This window comes from Wyeomyia smithii, chromosome 1 (genome assembly GCF_029784165.1).
Source record: "Wyeomyia smithii strain HCP4-BCI-WySm-NY-G18 chromosome 1, ASM2978416v1, whole genome shotgun sequence".
In the NCBI taxonomy this organism is placed as follows: domain Eukaryota; kingdom Metazoa; phylum Arthropoda; class Insecta; order Diptera; family Culicidae; genus Wyeomyia; species Wyeomyia smithii.
Window position 1 is genome coordinate 66,081,390 of NC_073694.1, and position 27,305 is coordinate 66,108,694.

Genomic DNA, 27,305 nt, shown 5'->3' on the forward strand with positions numbered 1-27,305 from the left:
CGGTATGCCGTCTTCTATAAAGCTGTAGTTAGTATTTTTGTCTCTCCGAAAAAATATTCACTTTAAAACGATTTTATTTTTTGAAAAAAAGGTAACAGAAAAATGGAAAATTATTGCCAGGTTTTACCTATTATCGCCCGGGGGTTAATGAAGACATAGATAACCAATCTTTGGCAGGAAGATGCTCTGCATTATGATGAACCATCGTGCGAAAATTTAACGCTCTAGGACATCATTTACCCCCTGGACGATAATAGGTAAAATCTGACGATAATAGAGCCGATACCTATCTAGAATGGCTCATTTTTTAAAAATCTATTTTTTTATAAAAACTACAAAAGAATACCTAAACAATGCAAGCAAAGAAAAAGTTATAAAGTGTATATTTTTTTCGGAAAGACAAAATTATTATCTACAACTTTATCCAAGACGTCAAACCGATCAAACAAACCGTTCTGGCCCAAAAAATATTTATAATCATAAATACCTTCTCAAAATAGCATTTTCAATAGCTTCTCAAAAATGAGTCGTGTTTCAACAAATTGAACCAATAGCATGAATTGACTATAGAAACGTCTATGCAAAGTTTCAGTCAAATTAAAAATAACGATACAAATGGAATAATAAAACTGGGACATTTTGTGTGAAACTGCTCAGTAATAAAAAACCTATCGCTTTGTTAGTATCAAACATGCTAGTGTTGTATTCATTATTCTCACTAAACTAAAAAAAAAACAGTAAATGCGTACTAGTTGTAGTATCAATCGAATATGATTCATGGAGCTAGTAGGGTTATAACATGTGCACAAAATTGATCTCAGTAGACAGGTTACTACGTTGATCGCGCGGTATACGTTGAATATTTTAATACTCAGCTTGGAAAATAGGTTCAATTGATGGGTTAACACTGATGCTCGCCTAATTTTTTTCTTGCATCTTATAGCATTTATCTCAGCTTTCCAATGCTGGTCTCAGATCGAAAATCGGTAGTTGCGAACACGGTCAAAATTGTATTTTTCTGATAGAATCCAAGATGGCGGCCAAATTCAAGATGGCGGCCTAAATTCTGATAACTTCAAATGAAAGCCCTATCATTCCTCTTTACAGAATAGTGATACTTGTAGTACTTTACATAACATATTTCTAATAACTATGTGCATTTATATTAAATTTATTAAATTTATTATTTATTATATAAATTTGAAAGACCTTGTGCACCTAGTGGCCTAGTTTCAGCGAGAATTGCTCACTGTTGAAAAACAGTTTCTTGAGATAAGTGCGAGGCAAAATGTGCTACGCGGTCCGCAGTCACGGTAACTGAATATTTTCTAAAGCGTTACGGCATAGAAAGAACGTAACAGAGGCATGAAATGACATAGGGTATTGAATCTTTTATCGTCAGGTTTTACCTATTATCGTCAGGGAGTAAATGATGTCCAAGATCGTTAGATTTTTGCATGATAATCATAATGCAGAGTACCTCTCTGCAAAATATTAGTTCTCTATGGCTTCATTAACCCCCCAGACGATAATAGGAAAACCTGACGATAATATTGTTCTTTATTCATTTCGTCAATCAGAAGTAGACAATGTACAATTTTCCAATATTCTAATACAATGTTTACTTACAAACTATTTTTTTCAATAAGCGTTGCGATTGCGTATTGAGCTAAAAAAGTGTTTAAGTTTATGCCGAGCTATTGTAAAGTCAATGGTTTCACAGTATTGATTGTAAGTGGCCATCATACGATTCAAGGGTCCGAATTTTGCATAATTTGTGCGGTAATGATTGGTGGCAAACGTGCTTCGATTTCGAAGTTGTCTAAGAGGTGCGTAGAAATTTAGTTTAGATAAAAGTGTAGCTGACACTATTGCGAATTCACGACGCTCTTTCAATGATTGTATGTTTATGAGCATGCAACGAGCTTCATATGATGGAAGAGGAAATGATGTCTAACCTAATTTACGAAGAGCATACAATAGAAATTGCTTTTGTACTGATTCTATTCTTTCTTCGTTTGTGATTGTATGGGGTGACCATACAATGCTGCAGTATTCCAGTATCGATCTTACATAGGCTATATATAATGTTTTGATGGTATACGGATCCTGAAAGTTGTAACAAAAGCGCTTTATAAATCCTAGCATGTTATTAGCTTTGTGGATTATTGTGTTGTAGTGGTCAATGAAGGTTAGTTTGGAGTCTAAAGCAGGAATTAGACGAAGCAAATATTTGCCTTTTTTCAATACAGATTTTATTTTGTGCAAATAAAAATCGTATCAAAAATAGCAAATATTTGCGTCGTCTATTACCTGCTTAAGACAACTTCTAAGTCCCTAACTCTTTCACAATTTGCTACAGTTTGGTTTTTTAATGGTATTGTAATGTTTGGTGTTGTTCTTTTTCGACAGAATGATATGTGGTTGCATTTTTTTACATTTAACTCTAGTAAGCTTTTTTACACCATGTGTAGAATATGTATATTTCATTCTGGAATGCATTGATGTCTTCTTCATTTCTTATTTTCAAAAAGAGCTTCATATCGTCGGCATAAATTAACACTTTTAGTTTTTTGAGAATAAAGGAAATGTCGTTAACGTACAAGATGAAAAGAAGGGGTCCTAAATGAGAGCCTTGGGGGACACCAGAAGTGACTAAAATCGGATTTGAGTTTTGTCCGTAAAATTTAACTATTTGTTGGCGATTGGTTAAATATGATTCGAGCCACTTCAAGTGTTCTGGCTCAAGTCCCATTTTTTGCAATTTGAAAAGTAGCATTGGTATGTCTATGCGATCAAATGCCTTACTGAAATCTGTGTAAAGAGCTTCTACATGGTTTCCATTATCCATTGCATTCAATGAATAATTTATAAATTCAAGTAAATTGGTCGATGTTGAACGGCCCTTGAAGAAGCCATGTTGCTTCTCAGTTATTCGGTTTTTAATTTGGGAAAATAGTTTTTCATTCACAATTGCTTCGAATAGTTTAGGAATTCAAAAAATTAGGGCTATTCCACGATAAAAGAGCCGATACCCTATATACCTACGAAACCATTTCTATATTGTGAAAAATTGCGCAATTTCTGAATGACTATGGAACTTAGATTACAAATGCCACTTGGAAGTTAGTATCAATAGAATGAATTATTGTACGTGTATAATATATTCACTGCACGTTGCGTTACGCTTTTCGCGATTTTTTTGTGCGAAATCGAACCAAAGTTGAGCAAGACAACATGAGTAGACACCAACCATTTATTGTGACCATTCTCTATAGGAAAAACATTTTGGTAGACCGTAAAGACATTTGAAAAAATGACAGTGCATCGCTGATCAATAACATTGATATCGTCAGTGTGATGATTTCAAAAGAACAGATACGCGATAAACATAATTAAAATTGAAATTTTAATTGTTATATGACTTAGTTTGGAAAAAAACCTGGAAGAGTTCTGTTTTAAGTGGCGCATTGGGATCTCTGGTCATGTCGCGTGATGTGATGTACTTCTTAATTAATTAAAACGCTTGAATTTACAATAGTTAATTATTCAAGCTCCAATTTTGCAAACATTGTTTGCTAGACTGTTTGAAGAAACATGATAACGAGTGACAACTTAAATTTTGGAACTTTTAGAGGCTTTTTTACTCAACAACAAACATGTTCAGAGAAAAGAGAGCCCTGTGCAAGCGCATTGTACAGTTCTAACTAAACCGCACAAAATGTTGGCAAAAAGTTCACGGTAAACCTTTTTAAAAGCGAAAAACTTACGGGTTCGACTATGTAACTTCCTGCAAATCTAAACAACAATTCACCAAAAGGAGAGTGGGAGACCAGCCAAAGCAATGGTCAAAAAAGGACTTTGTTCTTCTTATCTTAATCATGGTTCAACTCGAGTGGCTATCAATCAAGATATGTACCAGAATGTTTGAGGAAAACTCCAATTTCATTTCTAATGAAAAGGTATGTATTTTGGTCAGATAAAATATTATCACATTACGCCAAAAAACACGAACGTTCCTGAACAACCATTCGACACCATTTGTACCCAGTACACGCAACCCAGTGTCGTCCAATCGAAGATTTTCTTGGGATTTTAAGTTCCTTCGGTGCAAAAATAATTGGAGATCAACGAACTGCCAACAGCTGCTTGGTAAAATCAAGAGATGCATTGAATCAGAAAGTCGACGTAGAGCTGGAGGCCGTTCAACGCTTTTGTTGCGGTATCACGAAAAAGCTTCATCATAAAACCGGTTACGGACCTTTCTCAAATGTTATTAATTTTTGTCTATTGATAACTAGCTGACCCGGCAAACTTCGTCTCGCCCACTTTTGTGTTTAATTGAATAATTTTGAACATTCCAAATTCATTGATTCCTTGCGATTTGTGAATAGTCTGAATCGGCCATAGAATATAATCAAGGTCAAAAAATAAATCGTTTGATATGATTGGTTTTATTGAAATGACAACACTCTCGACTTTTGGTTTCTGTACATCACCTCTGTTCTGAAAATATTCACATTGGGTGGTTTCCGTTCATTTTCAGCTGTTTTTCTGGCATCAATCTGATTTCGGAAAGACCCATATTGGGTTGTATTCAGTTATTTTGGTTGTTTTCCAGAAACTGAAAGTGGTCATCTTTGAATTCAAAATGGTGCCCAGGGTCAATGTCTGGCTTCTATGCAACATCTCGATTACGAAAATATCCATATTAATTAGTATTCGGTCATTTTCGGCTGTTTCCCAGAAGTTGCCATCCCACAATTCAAAATGGTGTCTGAGGTCGATCTATGTCTTCTACCCATATAGGGTGGTATTTGGTCAACCTTCGCTGTTTTCAGAAACCGGAAATCGCCATCTTAGATTCCAAAATGGCATTTGGAGGCATTTTCCTGTCTCTGGGCGACATTCTGGTCTCGGAAACACCCTTATTAGAAACCGGAAATTTCCATTTTAAATTTAAAAATGGCGTCTGGAGTCGAGTTTTTGCTGCTGTGCATCGACCCGATCATTTCAGGATGTTTTTTGGAAAACCTGGTTGGAATATCTGTTTAAATTGTATGGGAGACCTCTCTTCCCTTTCAGAGTACGGAAGAGTATCAAACCACCATAGCAATTTGTGTCTGATTTGTATAAGAGCCCTTCCATCCAGAAGTGAGAGGGGTGTCGAACTATCATTAAAATATTTTTTACTCCCCAAAACCTCCAAATTGGGTTCCTTTACCTTGATCAGTTCTTAAGTTGTGAGAAATTTGAGTTTAATTTGTATGAGTTTATTTATTTATTTATTGTCCAGGAAAATATAGGCTATAAGCCCGTTATCCACATTTAAGATTAAAATACAATAAATTCAAAAACAACAATACAAACTTTTAACAGTTACGAAGTTGTCCTCTTAAATATAAACTTAATCTATTTATAAAACTGTTGGAGACATGTCGATATTAACAATGTGGTTCGTGTTGTGAATAATTCCGAGCTCGTTGCGGAAGGTTGAACACTCTTGGATTTCTTAGCGTAACTGGGCTGCTATTCAGGTGTATTCGAGCTGAGAGAACAAAGACTATCGGCCCGTCCCGCTAATATATTGGTGAAAAACACTATATCAGCAATCCTTTGTCGGCAATGTACTGTGTCAATATTGACTAATGCGCACAATTCTTGATAGGGAGGTAATTGATCTCCATTGCATCTGAGGTTCCGTAGGGCAAAACGCACAAACTTTTTTTTGAATTCCTTCAATTCTCTGTATATGTGTTACATATTGCACGAGTAGAAATAAAATATCGAAAACGGGCAAAATGACTCATGATTCCATGATTTGGATGTATTTTCATGGTATGAATATACACCATGAGTAAAGACTCATGGAATCATGAGCCAATTGTTCGTAACGCACCCCGTGCGTTACTATTTTGCTGACATCATGAGCAATTTGGATTGAAACCATGATTTATGGGTCATGAAAATTTGGCATTTGACTCATGAAATCGGGCGTTCAATTTATGAAATCTACCTTTGACTCATGGAACCACGATTGTGATTTATGAAATCATGAGTTGCGAGTTATGAAATATAGCATTTGACTCATGGAATCGGGTGTTTGATTTATGAATTCTTGCTTTGGCTTATTCTAACCCATGAAATTATGAGCTGAACTCGTGAAATCATGAGTTGCGAGTCAGGACATATAGCATTTGACTCATGAAATCGGGTGTTCGATTTATAAAACCTTGCTTTGATTTAGGAAACCATGAATTGAATTCATGATTGATTGGGCTAGTTTCATGAGATCGTGATTTGTGCGATCCGATTCACGAAATTGCCCAATCGGCACGAGAGTCACAAATAAAATAAGATTTTTTTTTACAATTATCCCCCGAATGTTTGAAAAATAATATGGAAATAGTTTTTGTACGCGAGTAACTATTACTTTTTATAAAAAAACTTGTGTGAGTTTTCTTACAAAAGACATTAGCGCTCTGATTATAAAACAAATTTTTCTTATATTTTGTCTCTGTGATAATTGAACTAAAATTAATTTATTCTTCTCTGAAGGGTCACAGACGAAATTATTCCACTTGTGAAACGAAATTATTTTTTCCATTAAGTAGTCACGGTGATAATTTAAAGTACAAATGGTATTTTTTTGGAATAGTCACTAAGTCATTAAAAGGTACATTTAAATTTTTCTGATAACTTCATGGTGACCTTCATAGGAATAGTTTCCCCTGTTAGTCGCTGTGACTTCTGTGAGAGAATATTTGTCAAAAGTTTTGTTCAATAGAATTTGTGACCTTCTGAAAAAAAAACTAAATTAATCCACCTAGCGGTGAGACCCAGCCTTTCTCTTTCGAACTTATAATTTGTTAAAATAGATTTACTCCAACACTTAAAAAATACACCTTGATTATTTCTGCTAGATTTGTTATTCATTCTAAACAACAAATTTTTGGTAGCCAACAGCACAACTATACCGAACAATTAAAATTTAACATATCATCGGCTTCGTGCAACGCTGGCACAACTCAAAATTTTGCATGTTTGAGTTTTTGATGGCAAACGATGCCAAATATTGTTAAGTTTCATCACACGAAATCCCATTTCGAAAAATCACAAAAATTCCAGAGTTATGAATAGAAGTGCCTTTGCTGCACAAATCGAAATTTCTCCATAAAGTTAGTAAAAATAAGGTTTTAACTTGGACAACGTGAGCACGTAATATGTGCATAATAGACCCAAAGGTGTTAAATAAGGATTGGTAATCTTAAACTTCAAAGTTTTCTTGAAAATCGAAAAATAAATTTACGACGCAAATTTTCAAACGCGTTTTTCTCGAAACTATGTTTTTTGAGTTGTGCCAGTGTTGCACAAAACTGACGATTTATATTCATATAAATTAACTATAAATTAACACATATACATGAAAATAACATTAAATTCTTTCAACTATATGATGCGATTTTGTTTTTGATTGTGGTATAATCGAGTTGTACTCATATACTCCTATAAATATTCAGATTCTTTAAGTCAACGTTAGTCAGTAGATTTCAAATAATGTATAATTGAATGTTGTTCCTTATACATTAATTTGAATGATCTTATCAGTGAAATTGAAATTCTTTAACGCAGTTGATATTACTGATCGTTTCTGAGAGGCATCCAATGAATGGCCAAATACCAATCAATATGGGTTCTTAAAACCTGGATTATACCCAGTGGCCAGAATCCGACCTAAACCCCAATTTTCAATCCAGATGACAACTTCTGGTTGCCTGATAATCATAAAATCCATCATAAAATTGCCGAACTGCCTCATCTGGGTATTTCTATGGCGAAGATGGCGACAGTTTCCGATCAACAGCCTAAAGTGACAAATATCATCCAATACGATTTGAAGAAGCGGTATGATACCCCGAGGCCAGAAATCATCTTCAGACGCCATTTTAAATTTCTAGACAGTAGCTTCCGGTTTCTACCAGTCGAAAAGGGACAAACATTACCCAATTTGAGTAAAAGTCCGATTACACTGGTCAACACAAGTGTTGCCCCGAAGGTCAAACTAAGAAAAAATGAAAACTTATAGCTTTTCCTGTGAATTTTTTTCTTTCTAGGGCAATTATTATGAGCTTTAGAGCAGCATTTTTTTCGATTTTGTCAACCAGTGTTATAATCAAATTAAATGGGTACCAAAAAAGCAACTAAACGTTCAATTTAAAACTAAGATTGTTGAAATCAGTGATGCCATCTTTGGCAAAACGAGTGAATTTGATAAAGTTTTCTGAACACGTTTCTTTTCATAACCTTCGAACTACGTGTTCTATCATCATAAAATTCGTTATTTAGGGGTTTTAAAGACAGCCCGTTCATTTGATACCTATTTTGTTCAAATCGGTTGTGTAGTTTCTGAGATAATGAAGTTTTGTGATTTTTACATTTTGATACATAACCTCGAAACTAAAAATCCGATTATAATAAAATTCAATAGGGTCTTATCTTATCTTATCCGATTATAATAAAATTCAATAGGGTCTTAACTAGACCTTTCATTTGCAATTAGTTTCATGAAAATCGGTCCAGCCATCTCTGAGAAAATCGAGTGAGATTGGGAGACCGTTACATACATACACTAGGGTGCCAGGCAAAATGGTCATCTCGAATTTCAAATATTATGAACCACCCTATGCCGAATAAATGAACCACCCTAATGAAACATAATGAATTCGATGCTAGTTATAGTGTATATCATTATACAAGCTATTTCGAGAGACTAGTGATCAATTTCAAAAGATAAATTCTAAACATTTTGAACTCCGCCTTCCACAATTGAAAAAAGTCCCAGAGAGTAAATTTTTGCAAAAAAAAATTTTTCAGATGACACCAATTCTCGACGTTTCATGCGTTTTTAAGTCATTTGGCATCAAAAAAAAATTTTCGAAAACCGAAATTTCACGTAACCCCCCCCCCCTTGGGTGATTTTTCGGTTTTCAAAAAAGCCAAACTTCAATCGCTTTGCGCCACCCCATTTTAAGTCCGATTGAGCTGAAATTTTGCACAGGGTGTTTTTTCGAGCAGGTGAACATTTTGTACAGGGTTTTTTTTTTGAAATTTTCTGGTCACTTTTTTTCCATACGATGATTGGCGCCCTAACATACACACACACCCACACACACACATACAGAAAATGCTCAGCTCGTCGATTGATATAAGAGATTCGACCATTTGGAGCACTTTTATACCTTTGGTTTTTTTAGTGATTGCTATACCTTTCTAGGAGAAAGGCAAAAATATATATGTTATTAACATTGTCGCAGTGATTTTGGTAATCATCTCTTCTAGTTTAAAAAAATATCAGAAAAAGTGAACATCGGGCTTCAATCAACAAATGTTACTTTTTAGTCACCGTGACTTTTGTAAAGAATTTGTCAAATGTTGTTATGAATATGTGATCTCTTCAAAAATTTCGCGGAATTTTATTAACTATCCTTTTTAATCAAGTAACTTCGAAAAGATTAGTTCAATTTAATAAGATCACATATTTCTGAAAACTAACGTTCGATTAGTCTCAAAAGAGTATTAATTGATGTTTATTGAAGAATAAAGTAATGATCTATAACCATTATTAAGAGGAATGCATCTTTTTTACGAAAGTCACCAAGAATTGGTGACGAGCACCTAAAGTTTGTTGGCTCACTTAAATGGGGGCAATGCTTGACGAAAGTAGTACATATATTATAAAATTAAACCATAATATGATTTAGAAGTTTTCCTTGATAATTTTCATATATTTTGTAACAAAATTACAACAAGAGTTATCCATTAACAGACAAACGCTGAAAAAATCAATTAATTTAATTTTTCGTGTTTCTAAAATATTTATAATTTTACAAATACTATCTAAAACCTAATTTAAATCGATCGAGTTAGTGCCGCGGCTAGCAGAATTACGTACCGCACCACCATTACCATTCCACCGGCGTTGATTTCCTAGTCTCGGCCACACAGAAGCACAACAACGAGTTTACATTTCAAGCGAAGGCACTGGGCTTGATGGAAAATACAAACTTTACGGCTAGCGATTTTTATACGAGCACTACGTCAATAACCATTTTATATTATAGACCTGGTATCAGTAGTTGTTTATTTTTTTGTATCCTTTTCGATCTCCAATCCGAATTTTTTTCCGATCGTATGTTCTCTGCCACAGTTGTTTCAACCGCACTTGATAATACTGTGTAGAGCAAATTTAAGCAACCGGACACTCGTCATATGTTTTATCAACACGTTCACTCGCGAAAACCTTGTTGTGCAACATGAAATACGCTAGTCCACCTATGGTATTAATCACGGCTTCTAAACTTGCAATCACTGAATATACCGGCACGCAGTTTGACAGATATGTGTTACGTTTATAGCAGTCATGAGTCGTATTTATAAAAACGCTCTGAGTAGCTCATGATATTCAGAGTTCAACTTATATTATCATGAGTCATAACTCATGATTCTATGAGTCCATGCGACAGCGATGTGTTACGCTTATAATAGCCATGAGTCACATTCTTGAAAACGCTTCTCATAGCTCATGATATTCGGGGTTGACATCATGATATCATGAGTCATAGGTCATGATTCTGTCGGAAAACAACATTCATGATTTCATGACCTAAAAGGTCATGAAAACGGGAAAATATTTTTACCCGTGTGGGGGCGCCAAACGACGCTCGCAAAGTCCAGCTTGCTTCGCACTAATGATTTGTAAATGGCTAATATGGAATGAGGATCTTTAAGATCACGCCCGTACCGTCTCACGAGCGAAAATAATCGTAAGCTGTCTGTGACTACATTATCAATATGGTTAGTAAACGAAAGCGATCGGTCAAATATAACGCCTAGATCGCGAACTGTTTCTTTACGTGTTAGTTCAGTTCCATTGAAATGGTACCTAAACATGAGCGGAGATATGTTACGAGAAAATGTCATGACTGAAACTTTGCATGTCCAGTTGTAATTTAAGACAGTCACTGCTTGTTTTGATAGGCAGGAAAATTTTTACATCATCAGCATAAATCAGGATTATGGCATTAGTTAAGTAGTCTGGAAGTTTATTCATCACGAGTACAAATAACAGCGGTCCCAAGTGGCTTCCCTGAGGTACACCGGAATTTACATTGAACGAGGCCGAGACTTGTCCCTTGATTTTCACATACTGGACTCTTCCTACTAAACATGTTTGTAGCCAGTCGTAGAGTGGACCGCCAATTCCGAAGTCACTTAAAGATTGAAGAATACTGTCCGTTTTAACCGCGTCAAATGCCTTGCTCATATCTGTATAAATACAATCGACTTGAAATCCTCTAGACATGTAATCGGATACCAGTGAAGTAAACTCGCAAAGATTTGTGGTGACGGATTTCTTTTTTAGAAACCCGTGTTGCACGGGAGAAATGCGATCAGCGACTACCTCATAGAGAGTGTCGTACACTAGCCGTTCGAAGAGCTTAGGCATAGCGGATTGGATGGTTATACCACGATAGTTCTCGACATCTGATCGAGATCCTTTTTTATGAACAGGTGTGACGTGTGAAATTTTCCAGATCGAGGGAAAGTAACCGGATGCCAGTGACGCGTTAAACAAACAGGTGAGAGGGACTAAAAGCTCGCCTTGGAACTGTTTCAGAAGGCTATTCGCGAGAGTGTCAGGGCCAGGCGACGAGTTTGAATCAAGTTTGTGGATTCCATTTTTGACATCAATTTCAGATAGTTGGAATACTTCCGAGCCATTGTCGGAGGGAGGTATACGTACGTTTGAAGGCTGCTCTGCAAAGACACTTTTAAAACGTTCAGCGAAAAGGCTAGTCGACGATTGAGTATCTTCAGTGGTTGCGCCTCTGTACCTCATTTTTTCTGGGATACCCGAATGTTTCCTTCGACTATTCACAAAGTTCCAAAATGCTTTGGGGTCAGTTTTTACATTTCGCTGTATTTTATTCAGGTAAACCTGATATTCTTCCCTGTGTGCAGCTTTGAACATGCGTAGCAGTTGTTTATAGTGTGTTACATTTTCGTTTGATCTCGTACGACGCATTCGCTTCAGAGCAGTTTTTTTCATCTTCATTAGTTCTATCAGCGCAGGAGAAAACCATTCGGGGTATTTATGGCTATGATTAGCACGTTTCATAACTACAGACGTATGACGGGAAAAAATATGGAACAATGTGAAATAAAACAGTAAGGTATTGAAATCCACCCAGTTATTAACTTTCGTGATATCGCCAACGTCAACTTCGAAGACTCCAACTGATCGAAGGAAATCAACCATTACTACCGCCTGCCTCTCGTATTCTTCGATGTTATCAACGAATAGTGGTTCCGATATAAAAACATTATTCCAATCAACATTGCTCAGGTTTTCACGCACGCTCGCGACATTCATTGCTTTCAGGTTCAAACACTTTTTGAGCATCCCCGGTTTATACTTATCTGATTCATCTGCTTCGATGGTCAATAACATCGCATTGTGATGAATTTCGTTTTTAATCATTGGATCCGTCAGAGCCAATTGACAAATATTTGTGTCAGTAGTGAACACCAAGTCAAGAAAACAATTGTTTTGGTTTGGCAAATTGCAAACTTGCAACAGTCCAACAGAAAGAAAACTGTCAACAACAGCTATCTCGGTTTGCGAGTTGATTCGGTTTGGTAAGTAAAAGGGATTATTAGAGTCAAAATGTATCTGATTCCAATTTAAATTTGGCAGGTTCAAATCCCGAGTACGACGACGTCATCATTTGGGCCAATACATTCAATTACTGATTCGACGAACGAGCAGAAAGAGCGATAACGATCAACACTAGAGGTAGGTGGAATATATCCGCAGCACAAGTAGAGTAAGCCGGTGGCTGTTGATAATCTAACACAAAGCGCTTCATTGTTTTCAGCCACTGCGTGTTCTGTGCTGGCAACGTGATTGTGGACAGCAATCAAGACCCCACCGCCGGATTTTTTTTTCACTATTAGCCCTCTCTCCCAGAAGAGGGAGGGGTGTTAAACCACCATGGAATTTTTTTTGCTCTCAAAAACCTCAACAGATAAAATTTGGTTTCATTTATTTCATTATCTCTCGAGATGTGCAGAAATTTGTGTTCCTTTTGTGGAAAACCCCTCCCTTCCAGAAGATGGAGGGGTGTAAAACTATTATAGCCAGATTTGTTACCGTAAACTGGGGTGACTTTGATCACTTTTTTGATTGTATCTCAAATATTTTCAAAATATACTGAAAACAATATTATTCGATATTTTTAAAATAAGTACTGGTATGCATTGAAAAAGATTTAGTCACTAATTCAAAAGTTTAGCAACAATTTTACTGTTTTTAAATATGCTCTAAATATTTTACACCAATCATCATTCCGGAGTGACTTTGATCACTTCATTGTTTTGATGAATTTGGTGTTACACTTTGCTACTTTCACTAAATTTAACAGCCTTAAACGACTCAAACGAGTTTTTAAATATGGAAAGCAATTTGGGGGCCATTCACATTCTACGTGAACAGTTAATAATGGCGAATGTACAAGATTCATACAAAATTTTTAGAATATATATGAACGATTATCCACTGAGAGAGAAGGTGGTCTAAAATCATCAAAAACTAGTCCACGAGGAATATGACTTATGAAATTGGCCAAATTTGCATGTTACTTCACGTCTTGGGTTTTTGTTAAGAAGAAATATGTAATACGCTGTGGAGAATATTGGGACTCAACATTGCCTTTGAGGAAAAACTTGCAAAAATAACAATAAAATGTATTGTTATAATATTTGTTCATCTTAAGAACTTATCTGGAAACAAAAAAAAAACTTTACGTATTGCAACTTGTTGTTTTGAAACTGCTTGAACCGATTGTTTGTATGCAACAAAAATCGCCAAAAATACACTTTATTTCCAATTTATATTTTAGCATGAAAAACACTCTTTAAATAGCAGGAAATGGATGAATAGTAGCAATGCGAATATATATCCACGCAATCAGTGAAGATTACGACAAGTCCCAAGCACTACGTGCGCTTTTTTACCACATTTTCAAAAAAGAGATGCAGTGATCAAAGTCACCCCGGTGATCAAAGTCACCCCAGTTTACGGTACCCCTAAAAACATTCACTTGCCAAATTTGGTTTCATTTAATTGGTTAGTTCTTGAGATGTGCAGAAATTTGTGTTTTATTTACATGGGACCCCTCCCTTCCATGACAGGGAGGTGTCTCGAACTTTCTTAGTAACCTTTCTCGGCCCCTAAAACCCCTATATACAAAATTTCCCGCCGATCGGTGCAGTTGTTTCAGAGCCTATATGGATCAGACAGACTGGACTGCATTTTTATATGTTTAGATGATAAATGTATGTTCGTGAGAAACAAATCGGTTGTCATTGAAGTACCTCTAGCTTTTTTGACAGCACTAGAAAAAAATTCTAAAATTTGAGTTGTCACCCATAAATTACACTTGAGCCGTGTTTGGTTTATCGTTTTGTCTTTCTCCTACAAAGGTATAGCAATCACTGGCAAAACCGAAGGTATAAAAGTGCTCCAAAGGGCAGAATGACATATATCACTCGACAGTTCGACGAGCTGAGCATTTTCTGTATGTCTGTGTGCGCGCGAATGTGTGTATGTGCAACTTTTCAATCTCACTCGATTGTCTCAGAGATGGCTGCACCGATTTTCATAGAATTATTATAAAATGAAAGGTCTAGTTGCCCAATTAAATCCTCTTAAATTTTATTGTAATCGGATTTTTAGTTTGTATGTTATTCATGTGAAAATCACATTTTATAAAAAAACTACACATCCAATTTGAACAAAATAAGTGCTAAGTGAACGGGCACCCTAAACAACCTTTAACTTTTAAATTTTATAAAGATTGGACATGTGGTTCAAAAGTTATGGATGGAAACGTGTCCTGGAGACCATTTGATCTCACTCATGTTTTTCAGAGATGGCTAGAGCGATTTTCATAAAATCAGTGTTACATAGAAAGTCTAGTTGCCCCATAAGACCCTATCGATTTTTTTTGCAATCGGATTTTCACTTTGTCTTTATGTTTAAGAATGTGGAATCCAGCAATGAAAAGAAACATATTCCGAAGATTACTTAAACTCATTCACTTTTCTCAGAGGTGGCTGAACCGATTTCCACAAAATCAGTGTCAAATGAAAGGTCTTGCTGCCTCATAACATCCTACTGAATTTTACTGTAATCGGACTGTAACTTAGTCTTTAATGTATAAAAAGTGAAAATTACGAAACTTCATTATCTCAGAAACTACACAACCGATTTGAACAATACTGATATCAGATGGACGAGCTTGTTAAGGGTTAAGTGAAGAATTTATTAATGATTGAACACGTGGTTCGAAATTTGTGGAACGAAAGTCATATATGAAATGAAAAAAAAAACCATTCCAAAATGAAATAATCAAATCTAAAATGATATTTTATCGAATGATACGTAAGCGAGTCCAACCTAAATATAAGTACAAAGACGTTTCGATTATACCACGACCCAAAAATATTTCGCGTCATATATTTGAAACAGGTGGAAGGAGCGTTTTCAGGCGCTATTGAACGGTGAGGAGCCAGATGAGCAGAGCAGGAACAGGATGACGATTATGAGTGACGGACAAGCTGTGGAGCCACCAACACAGGAGGAGGTGAAAAAGGCGATTAGTGAGCTGAAAAACGGCAAGGCCGCTGGGAAGGACGGTATCCCGGCCGAACTTCTAAAAGCGGGAAGCGAGCGGCTGTACTATGCGATCCACCAGATAATACTATGAATCTGGGCGGACGAACAAATGCCGAACGACTGGTTGGAAGGCCTCATATGCCCTATCTATAAGAAGAGTCCTCGATTGGATTGCGGCAACTATCGAGGCATAACGTTGCTCAACTCCGCATAAAAAGTGCTCTCCCGTATCCTGTTCTTCAGATTAAGACCGTTAACGGAATCCTTTGTTGGCGAATACCAGGCTGGTTTTCGACAAGGGCGTTCCACGACGGATCAAATCTTCACCCTGCGACAGATCCTCGATAAGTTCCGGGAGTACAACTTACCGACTCACCATCTGTTTGTGGACTTCAGGGCGGCATACGACTCAGTGAAAAGAAACGAACTGTGGTAGATCATGCTGGAACACGGTTTCCCTACGAAACTAATAAAGCTGAGTCGTATGACACTGGAGGGATCAAAATCGTGCGTGCGGATAGCTGGCGAGACATCAGCCTCGTTCGTAACGTTGGATGGACTGAAGCAGGGGGATGCGCTCTCAAACCTACTGTTTAACATCGCTCTTGAGGGTGCCGTACGAAGAGCAAACGTCGAAAGAAACGGTAAGATCATCACGAAATCTCACATGCTTCTTGGTTTTGCGGACGACATCGATATCATCGATATCAACCGTAAGGCCGTGGAAGAGGCCTTCGTACCTTTTAAGAGAGAAGCAGCGAGATTAGGGTTTGTCATTAACTCTGCCAAAACGAAGTACATGGTAGCTGGCAGAAAGCGTGGGAGTCCCCGTGGTGTAGGTGCTGAGGTGGAGATAGATGTGGAACGATTTGAAGTGGTTGACGAATTCGTTTATCTTGGTACGCTTGTGACATGTGACAACGATATGAGCCGTGAAGTGAAACGACGAGTTGCAGCTGCGAACAGGGCTTTCTACGGACTGCGTAACCAGCTAAGGTCCCGTAGTTTGCAAACTCGCAAAAAACTAGCGCTGTATAGGACGCTGATACTCCCGGTGGCCCTTTACGGACATGAAGCATGGACGCTGAAGGAAGCCGATCGACGAGTGCTCGAAGTTTTTGAGCGTAAAGTTCTGCGATCGATACTTGGCGGTAAACTGGAAGATGGAGTGTGGCGCAGACGCATGAATCACGAGTTGTACCAGGTATACAAACATGCTGATATAGTGAAGGTAATACAGCGGGGCAGGCTTTAGTGGGCTGGACATGTAGCCAGGATGCCTGACGAGAGAGCCGCCAGAACTATCTTCAGTAGAGAACCAGGAAGAGGCCGTCGACTCCGTGGTAGGCCTCGCACGCGGTGGATGTGCGCGGTGGAAGAAGATGCTGGTGTACGGGGAGACTGGAGAACGGTTGCCCAAGACAGAAGAAGCTGGACATCTCTAATTCGTTCGGCCCTAGACCGGTGAACGGTCCGTTAGTCAAAAAAGTAAAGTAAGTATATTTGAAACATTTTTTTTTCATGTTGTTTGCATGTGTTAATATATGTTCATATGTGGTTGAATGTTATGTTTTAAATGTTCGGTATAGTTTCACTGCTGGCTACCAAAAATTTATTATTTAGAGTGGTAAAAAAAATCCAGCAAACTTTATCAAGATGTATGTTTTTCCTGAAAATTGAAATGTTTGTGTAAATCTTTTAAAATAAATAACAAGTTTGAATGAGAAAGGCTAGGTCTCACCGCTAGGTGGATGAATTCGGGTTTTTATTTTCAAATCGTTTTTCCAGATTGGAAGCTGTTAATCCAATACATAAATATTCAGTGTATTTCTCTGCCCTTTTTTTTGATTTCCATCTACGTCGGTGACCGTAAAAAAACTTTAAACAAATCAAAACAAACATTGGCTTAAAAGTCGTGTCGTGGATATTTTTCAGAAGGCTGAACTGAAAATAGTGTTACTAAGCAGCCAAAACCAGTCAACGACTCTGATGCCATTTTCACAGCGTTACTATCGCCTGACAATTTTCAAATTTCCTTTCTAATTGAATAAAAAATTCAAGGTAGGTGAATGGGAAAAAAATCAATATGGCGATTCAATTCAACAATAATAATTGTCTTCTCCATTTCCATTGATATGTTGGTTTGAGTAATTCTATAGAGAAAAACGGAAGGTCCAAAAAAGTATTGATTTCCAGCTAACGAGAGGCTCATCGATTTGATCAACCAAATGCAGTTTCTTTAATTTTTCAACATGAGCTTCAAAAAAAACATAACTCAAATAGTTTACGATTCTATCATGTAAATGGTGGGCCGGTCTCAGCTGGAATTGCTCAGTTGCAATAATTCTGCAAAACTTTTATGTCAGAGATGCCACTTAACCAAGTCAAAACGAAATGATTATTAAAATCACTGAACTAACTGGGCCGAAAAAATATTCGCCGCTACGTGGATTGAATATTTTTTTTTTATTAAAAATTATAACAAAAAAATTGATATACATTGACAAAGATTTCTGTCAACTCCATTTTTTGGTGGCTTAATATCTCCTCTAGTGCAGTATAAGCAGTATAAGACGACATAAAACAAATTATAATTCTTGCATTTGAAGTTTAATACATTATGAGCCATTAGAATCCCAGTAATCATAATAACCTCAAATTAATCAACACACATCGACGCCACCATTCAGTGTGTCACAACATCTGTTCTCATTTAGACAAAGAAGCCGGTCGTTTTCTAGTGCATGTCCTGACAAAAGGTTACGAAAATCCCTGAAATGTTCCCAAACATTCGCTATCTCCAGCAGCCGATCGACGTTGGTGGGTTCTCCTGTGACATCAGTTGCCGCTAGCCCGTGCTCGTCAGCAGCTAACAAAAGGATGCTCGTATCGGAGGATGCGGGTTCAGCGTCGGCTCAATTTAAGCTTCTCTCGATACCGAGACCTCACAGGAAACAATGCAGCCTACGATCAGTGGAACAATGTCACAGAAGCTATTTGTCAAAAGTTTACTCAACTTAGCTGCACACTCGAAGGTGCCTACCAACATGCTTAAAATGTTCGCGAGGGAAATACTTTCTCACCTCTAGGTGGTCTCACAGATTGTGGTATAACGAGGAAAAAAACAGAAACTTCACGCGCCCGTGATTTCCAATCCGCCAATTCGAAGCGCGACCCTTCGACATGACGCAGGACAAAAACCGTCTCCGTCTTAAGACTTTATTAAACGCATCTCTTGAGGGAATCGACACAGTCATTCAAGTGTGGCAGACCTCTGCGAAGTTATTAAACGACCCGGTAGGAGGGGGGAAATTGCTTTAGATTTTTCACATTGCATACAGCTTGAAAATGCAACCTCGAAAGATGTTCGAGTGTCATTGAGATTGAGTTGAGTAAAAAAGGTGATGCTAGTGTCGTCTCTGGTCATCTGAAGTGGTGATAATGGAACTTTCTGTGCCAAGTCGCACTTATAATCAAAGTTCAAAAGAGTACTAGAATGACAACCAAACCAGTCAGTAAGTACTATTCGATAAAAAAGTGAAATCCAACGTGCGGTAAGTTCTACTCTATATCCCGTGTAAGCATTGAACCATGAAGAACTGGCTACAAAAACACCAAATACAGATTCTGAGGGTGGTATAGCGGCTGCAACAACGAAAGCCCTTCCTCTCATTCGGGGGTGGAAGCGTACGATGCGTGCAGCAAACAAACTTCACCATCATCATCGTGATGAGCATTGGTACTCCATCCGTCAGTTGTTTCGGCATTTCGACATTTCATGAGAACAGCTAACGGTGGGAAAATATCCGACATTTGACTATTAACAGGTGGGAATGCTTTATGGGTGATTTCATATCGTTTGCTGCGGTAATAAACATGAATGTAATCGTTATTTTGCAGCCACTTCTGATTCTAGCTACAATAAACTGCCAGAGGGGCGAGCTGCAGCATGCAGGGAAATAAAAAAAACCTCCCGGATAAGCACATAGTTTTACCTGAAGGCAGTCAGTTGCCTAGCCGCAAGACACGTAGAAATGCAACGTTCGCAAACTCAACGGAGATGTTCCGAAATATGTTTGTTCGAGAAGATTAAGCTAATTAATGTTTCTCTTTTATTCAAACTCGTCCAAACTATCGGGTATTCTTCGGCGAGGATTAGGAAGTTTTAAAGGCAATTTGGCAATAATTACTTTCCGCATTGTGAACCGCACCCTACGGCTATGAAAGGATGAGAGTTGCGAAAGCCGTCCGTCCGTCCGTTCGTCGGTACACTTGAAGTTTCATTCTCCCGATGCGATGCCCGATTGGCAATGCGTAATTTGCCGGTCGCTTGGCTGGGAACAAAAAGCCACACATTTGTTGTTGTTTGCTAAAACGTCAGCCGTTGTTTTAAGGTGCTGATTATTGTAGTTGTGCTGATTGAGATCATTGGAATATAGCGAATTATATCCGATTGATTTATTTTTTCAATCAGTTTTAAAGTTTCCTTGTTGTTGAACTTTTAAATTTTCAAGGTAATTAACTGCAAATAGATAAAACTGCTAGTTTCTGTTGAATAGTGTGCTTATTTTTAATGGAAGACAATTTTTTTATTCGTGTCATCGTTTTACTCAGCTTTTTCCATTAGAATCGAACAATTTGAGTTCATTTCGTCAGGCCTCAGCACATTTTGACATTCTGTTCTGTTTTTGGATATATCCAATCGAAATGATCCTTGGCAAACTTCAACCTCCCTAGAAGATGCTTGTGTGTTAACATAGGAACCTTTCTAAGGCTTTTACCATCAGGTCCATGCTCCACAAGCCGTCTTGTCTTTGGACTGTTCGGCGACTCACAGCAAGTTCAACTCATCTCTGATTTTCTTTGCATGCTTGAATAGAACAACGTTTGATTTGAGCATCAACATTGGCTGTTGTACAATTATTTTCGTTTCGATAGTCCCATAAATTCTGCGATCTCTGGTTGACTTTCACCTTGTTTTGTCATTTTATGCATAACTATCCATTGTTTTGACTGAAATTCACGAATCAACGTGTTTTTTTAACATTACTACATTATTTTCTTCAAAAACAGTCAAAATAAACAACTGGTCATACTCTTTGTCACGTGAAAAAAAATCGTGTAGAATAAAATCACGTAAAAAAAAGTCGCGTAAAAACAGAATTCAGTGTATTGTTAAGTCCCTTATGAGTTTTTAAATTTTCATCAATCTGACGACCCGCTCTTTTCGTGTTTGCAGTAATATGTTCTTTGACAGTAGAAGCGCAGAGAACAGACGTTCATCTTATTTTCAAAAGATGTGTAAAAACTTGCAACCGTAATTTAACAGTAAGTGGTAATGCTCCCGCTATGTGGCGCTCTTGTCACTTACAAACCACCTTGATATCAATAAAATATCGATATGGCAATATTTATGCAGTGCAACTAGGGCACCACAAGACAGATGTCGTTAGTGTATTAACGTTTTTTGATTCAAATTTTACACACGATTTTCAAATGACTTTATATGAACATAAATGTCTGTTCTCTGTGGTAAAAGTATGATAATATAGCAACTATATCTATTCAATTTAACTAATGTCTACTGTTTTGTTGTTATTATTTATTTATTTATTTATTTATTTATTTATTTATTTATTTATTTATTTATTTATTTATTTATTTATTTATTTATTTATTTATTTATTTATTTATTTATTTATTTATTTATTTATTTATTTATTTATTTATTTATTTGATGTTTTCATCTGGCTAAATATGCCTCAATGAACTTTTCGTGATGAGGAAAAGCCCTTTTGAGTCACTGTATGTTACTCAAAAAGGCATAAAAACCTCATGTCTTTTCTTACTCTACAAAATCATTTACAAAGTATAATCAAGAACGAATACAAAAAAAAAACGAACAAGTTACATGTTGATTGGTCAGTCAGTATAAATCTATCACTAATATTATAGTTAATTTCGTAAAATTCTCGTCATTGAAGTTCTCGCCCTCTATTCAGAAGTTTACGTTGAAATGCCGCATTAGATAAGTTGAAATCGTAGAGGTGGTAGACTTGGGGACGGGACACGAGGCATATGGACGCTAGGCATATGGATGTTAGGCATAGTATGCTAGGCATACAGACGCGAGGCATAATGGATGTGAGGCATAATGGATACGAGGCATATTGCCACAAGGCATAACGGACGCGAGGCCGAATGGACACAAGGCCGAATGGACGCGAGGCCGAATGGACGCGAGGCCGAATGGACGCGAGGCCGAATGGACGCGAGGCCGAATGGACACGAGGCCGAATGGACGAAAGGCCGAATGAACGCGAGGCCGAATGAACGCGAGGCCGAATGCGATGTTGTACGATCGCATGAGATCCAATTATGTAGTTCAGGTGTAAATATATTCCTAAAGAGTTTAAGTTGGGTATAATACTTTTCTTGAAATCATGCGGCGAAGACGCATAATCGAGGGCAAGGAAACAAGGCGGCACTAAGCCGCCGTGGTTTCCGCAGTCCGAGCCGGCCGCCGACCCGCCGTCGGAAGCGGCGGCCTCTCGCACCCAAACGACTGATCTACTGGTTTGCTAGGTCTACTCAAACAGAGTTTTCTTCCCTTAGTTAAGTCCGAACGAGCGGTAGCGAGTAAGGACAGCATTCGCTCGAACAGCGAGTCGGCCGAAGGCCGCGAGCGTATTGCTTTCCAAATGTCACTTTCAAACGAAATACATGTTATTGAAAGAGGTCTGTGATGATGATGACGATAATAAAATATTTCGCATGTCTTCCCCTTAGCCTTGTGTCCATTCGGCCTTGTATCCATTCGGCCATGTATCCATTCGGCCTCGCATCCATTCGGCCTCGCGTCCATTCGGCCTCGCGTCCATTCGGCCTCGCGTCCATTCGGCCTCGCGTCCATTCGGCCTCGCGTCCATTCGGCCTCGCGTCCATTTGGCCTCGCATCCATTCGGCCTCGCGTCCATATGCCTCGTGTCCGTATGCCTGCCGTCCATTATGCCTAGGGTACTATGCCTCGCGTCCGTATGCCTCGTGTCTGTATGCTTAACGGGGTGTCATCGGTAGACTTCATTAAAGCTGGTAGCCATAAAACGGATCGGCTCATGGCGACCGTATTCCGTACGCCGGGCATCGAGAGAGGGAAAATCCCGCTACCGTAGAGTCCTTTCAGGTGCGTAAAAATTACGTTGTGTAAGAATTTGCTCAGAATCAGCGTCTCCTTTCAGTATTTTTCCGACAAAAACAGCCTGAGCAACGAATCTCCTGTGTTCTAGTGTGTTTAGACCCAACAGGTTACACCGGTGTTCATATGGTGGCAAGTGCACTGTATCTCGCCATGGCAAACATCGTAGAGTGTATTTTACGAATTTCTTCTGCACTGATTCAAATCTGTTTTTCCAAGTGTGCTGATATGGGCATCACACAACTGCATTGGACTCTAAAATCGAGCGCACTAAAGCACAGTACAGCGACCGCATACAGTGAGGATCGCAAAATTCGTTACACATTTTAAACATAAATCCGAGCTGTCTGTTGGCTTTAGTGATTATTTTGTCGTAGTGAAGGTGAAATGAGAGTCCAGAATCGAGTATTACTCCCAAATCTCGAATGTGGTCAGCTCGTACAAGAGGTTGGTTGGAAATGCTGTAGTTGTAGGTGATTGGGTTCAGATTTCGATGAAACGTTATTGCATTGCATTTATTGATGCTAATCGTTAGAAGATTTCTCAAGCACCATTCTTCGAAAATGTTGACCCATTGTTGGAGCACATGACTATCATCGATGCGTTTCACAGTTTTGTATAATTTTACATCATCCGCATAAAACAGCCGACATCCCGGTGGCAGTAAAATCGACAGCTCATTGATAAATATTGAGAACAGAAGTGGACCGAGGTTGCTTCCTTGTGGTACGCCTGACATGTTGGAGAAGCTTTTAGATGATACGGATCCGATCTTGACACAAAGCCGTCTGTCCGTGAGATAGGACCTGAACCAACCAATAAGATCATCGGAGATACCAAGTTTACTTAATTTTAGAAGCAATATGCCATGATCAACTCTATCGAAAGCAGCTTTTAGATCAGTATATATTGCGTCAACCTGAGAACCGACATCAATATTTCGTAGGCAGTATGAAGGTAACTGAACCAGATTTGTGGAAACGGATCGTTTGGGGTAAAACCCGTGTTGGTCAGCTGATATATAGTTTTTACAGCTTGAGAACAGTACTTCATTCATAACGATCTCAAATACTTTGGAGCAAGCACATAATGACGTTATGCCGCGATAGTTTGCAATATTTTGCTTTTCTCCTTTTTATGCACAGGGAACAAGATTGACAGTTTCCAGCTGGTGGGGAATTTGCCTTCACGGAGAGATTTGTTGAAAAGTAACGTCAGTGGCTGGAGTAATGAGCTCGTGCATCGTTTCAGGACACAGGATGGTATTCCATCTGAGCTGGGTGACGTAGAAAATTTCATCTTGGAGATAGCGGATTCTACCTGTTGGTGGTTTACAATAAAATTCCTCAGTTCACATGCGTTGGTAGGGGTATCTCTACATGCATCTGTAGCTTGCTGAGCGGAGGCAGTGTAGTTGTTAAATGCGCTTTGAAAATGGGTGGCGAAAAGTTCGCATTTTTCAGAAGGGGAGCATGCTACGTCATGATCTAGAAACATCTCCACGGGAAGCCCATTATCCTTCCGTTTGGAGTTGACGAAAGTCCAAAACTGCTTAGGATTTTTACGGAGATTATCTTGTGTTCTAAGGGAATAACGTTTATACAGATATCGGTTGTAGAGGCGGTAGTTATTGCTGGCACGCAAAAATTGTTGCTTATGGAACGGGCAACGGGTTCTACTATAATTACGCAGTGCCCTAGATCTCATACGCTTCAGACGCCGTAAATGAGCATTTCCCCAGGGTGGTTTAAAAAGAGGTCTACAAGCAGGAACATGTTCAACCAACGCATTGTTAACAAACTGCGAGAAAAAGTCAACTGCCTCGTCAATGTTGTCTGCAGTATCTAAGAACGTCCAGTCCATTCGAAGAAAAATTTCATTCAACGCTACGTAGTTAGCTCTGCGATAATCCAGTACAGTGTCGTTAGAGTAAGGTTCAAAAACGGTCGGAACAGGTAGTTCAGCTTCAACTACAATGACAGGGTGGCCAGGGTCTACTGGAGTTAGCGGTTCTATGCCTTCAAATAACTGACAGTGTCCTAGAAGTGAGTCCGATATTAGTACTAAGCCAAGCAACCCTCTTTGTGTGTTTAGAATTTGGTTAATCTGTTTCAAACCATTCTGACTAAAGCCATCGAGTAGTGTCGTGGCGAGTGGTGGGGTTCCATACTAGACCAGGCTGATTATAGTCGCCAAATAAAAGCGCATGATCTTGTTCTTTTAGGTTAGAAAAAATAGCTCTGACTGAATCAATGTGCTTGTTTACGCTTGCCAAATCATTTTTGCGGTGTGGGGGTAGATATAATACTCCAACACTGATTTTCAGATTAGTTAATTTGAGCGTTACCCATGAATGCTCAAGAGAGTTATCTACGGGAGCTCGATCCATGCAACTGTTTAGTGAAACTGACACAGCAATAAGAACTCCACCACCGCGAGTTTTTGTGCTATTAAAGCGGTTACGATCCATTCGGTATACGACATAAGAATTTCCGAATAATTGAGAAGAATATATCTTATCTTCGAGCCATGTTTCAGTCAAGACTATGATATCGTAACATGATTCAGATACTGCTAGAAGAAAATCATCTATTTTTGTGCGCAGACCACGGACGTTCTGGTAGTAGACTTCTAATTTTCTGAAAGATTGATCGTTCGGTTTATGAATAGTGATCGCGTCTGGTGGCAGGGTCCGATTGACCAGAGCAGCTTCAGCAGAGTGAACGGTGCAGTTTAACTCCGGGTTCGTCTGAAATGGTTGAATACGACTAAGGCGGGGCGCATTATCTTCAGATGCTTCGGCAGGACATATAGTCAGTGTAGCATTACCTGGGCCAACCAGTTCGTTTAGTTGGTGATAATGATCCAGCGATGATGAAGTCCACGATGTTATTGCGGAAGAATCGGTGTCTGATTTCGATCAAGCTTGCTCAGATAATTGGTGAGTACAGATGACATCAACTGGGCTGGTTGAATCCGAGTCCAATCTAATCGGGAGTAGTTGAATACGATTTAGGGAGGGCGCAGTATCCACAAAAGCTTCGGTAGGACATATATTCAAAAAAGTATAACCTGGACAAACCAGATCTTTCCACTGGTTAGAAGCGGCTGTCGAAAAATCATCAGATGTTTTGGCATTTAATTGCTATATTGAGAAATCGATACGCTGTCGAGCTTTCTTCAGTTGTTTCTGATAGATGGGACAATCACTGCTCCACGATGAATGGGTAACATCAAGCAGCTCGTCAGGGGGCGGCTGTCGTTTGGTATTAAATTGATGGCAATTAACACATTTTTTTGCGTCTTCCTGGCATTGGTCGATTTTGTGATCGCCAGAACACTTGGGGCAGCAAGAAGGTTGAGCACAAGCTGCTGCTGTTGGTTTCGAATATGGCAGACATTTGATTTGATTTTCGTTTATCATTACAGGTGATTCGAATGGCTTGTATATCCAGCGAACTGGCCGCTTGGTTTTGCTTCTTCAGGCAGTCTACTAGCTTTTCTTCGTTCATGCTATTAGAAAAACCCACAATTTTAAGTCTCGGTTTCAACGGCTTCGGGGTGCTGACGATGTATTTCTCTGACAACCGATCAGTGGCAGCCTTGAAAAATTTTGACGCTAGGTGCTGATTCTCACATCGAATAACCACTTCACCAGGCTCTTTCATTCGTAGCTCTTTAACGGCAAATTCAACCGGGTCAAGTTTTTCATATATGTCGCTTTTAGTAGCATCAGCAGGTTGTGCAGCATTTGGCTTAATCAAAACTGTTTGTTCCATTTTCATGATCGTACTAGATTTGCGTTGCGGAGAGCACGGGCTTTGACAAGAGACAAAGGGTAGCGGTTGCAGAAGTGGGGTGCTGATCGGATTGTTCATAGGTAGTTGCACATTGTTACGACGTTTACCTGAGCGTAATAGACCACCTTCCGAAGTGTTATTGGCAGATTCTGCAGCTCTATAAAGCTGAACATGTTCGACGGAACGCACTGTGGGGACAAACAGGCCTCTCAACTTCCGGAGCTCTTCAAGGTTCGGTGCGTGGACCTCTAATTTTCTTATGTCATGCCAACGATTTACCTTCCGTGCTCAAGCACTGTTCAATACAGATGTATGCAGATGACGTTCAGCTATATGTCTGTGGCATAGGTCTCTGTTCCCGCAAACATAATAGGATGACTTGGATATAGATTCAGAATACAGGTTTGAAATGCTTAAAACTAGCTATTTTTCAACCAATCAAAGAGCAAAGCAATGTTTCTGAAGTGTCGCCGTAGAAACATTGCTGCAACCAATCTTCTGTCTCCTGTTATTATTGATGGCCAAGCTATTGAGTGGACGGATGATACGAAAAATCTTGGATTTATTTTTC

General features: G+C 38.6%; 1 long non-coding RNA gene across 1 annotated transcript; it reads left to right on the forward strand.

Moving 5' to 3' along the window:
- Positions 1–12,563: 12,563 nt before the first annotated feature.
- On the forward strand, positions 12,564–14,394 carry LOC129718114 (uncharacterized). Its single transcript, XR_008726808.1, has 3 exons — positions 12,564–12,699; positions 12,758–12,856; positions 12,939–14,394. It is a non-coding gene; the product is annotated as an uncharacterized LOC129718114 (long non-coding RNA).
- Positions 14,395–27,305: the final 12,911 nt, after the last annotated feature.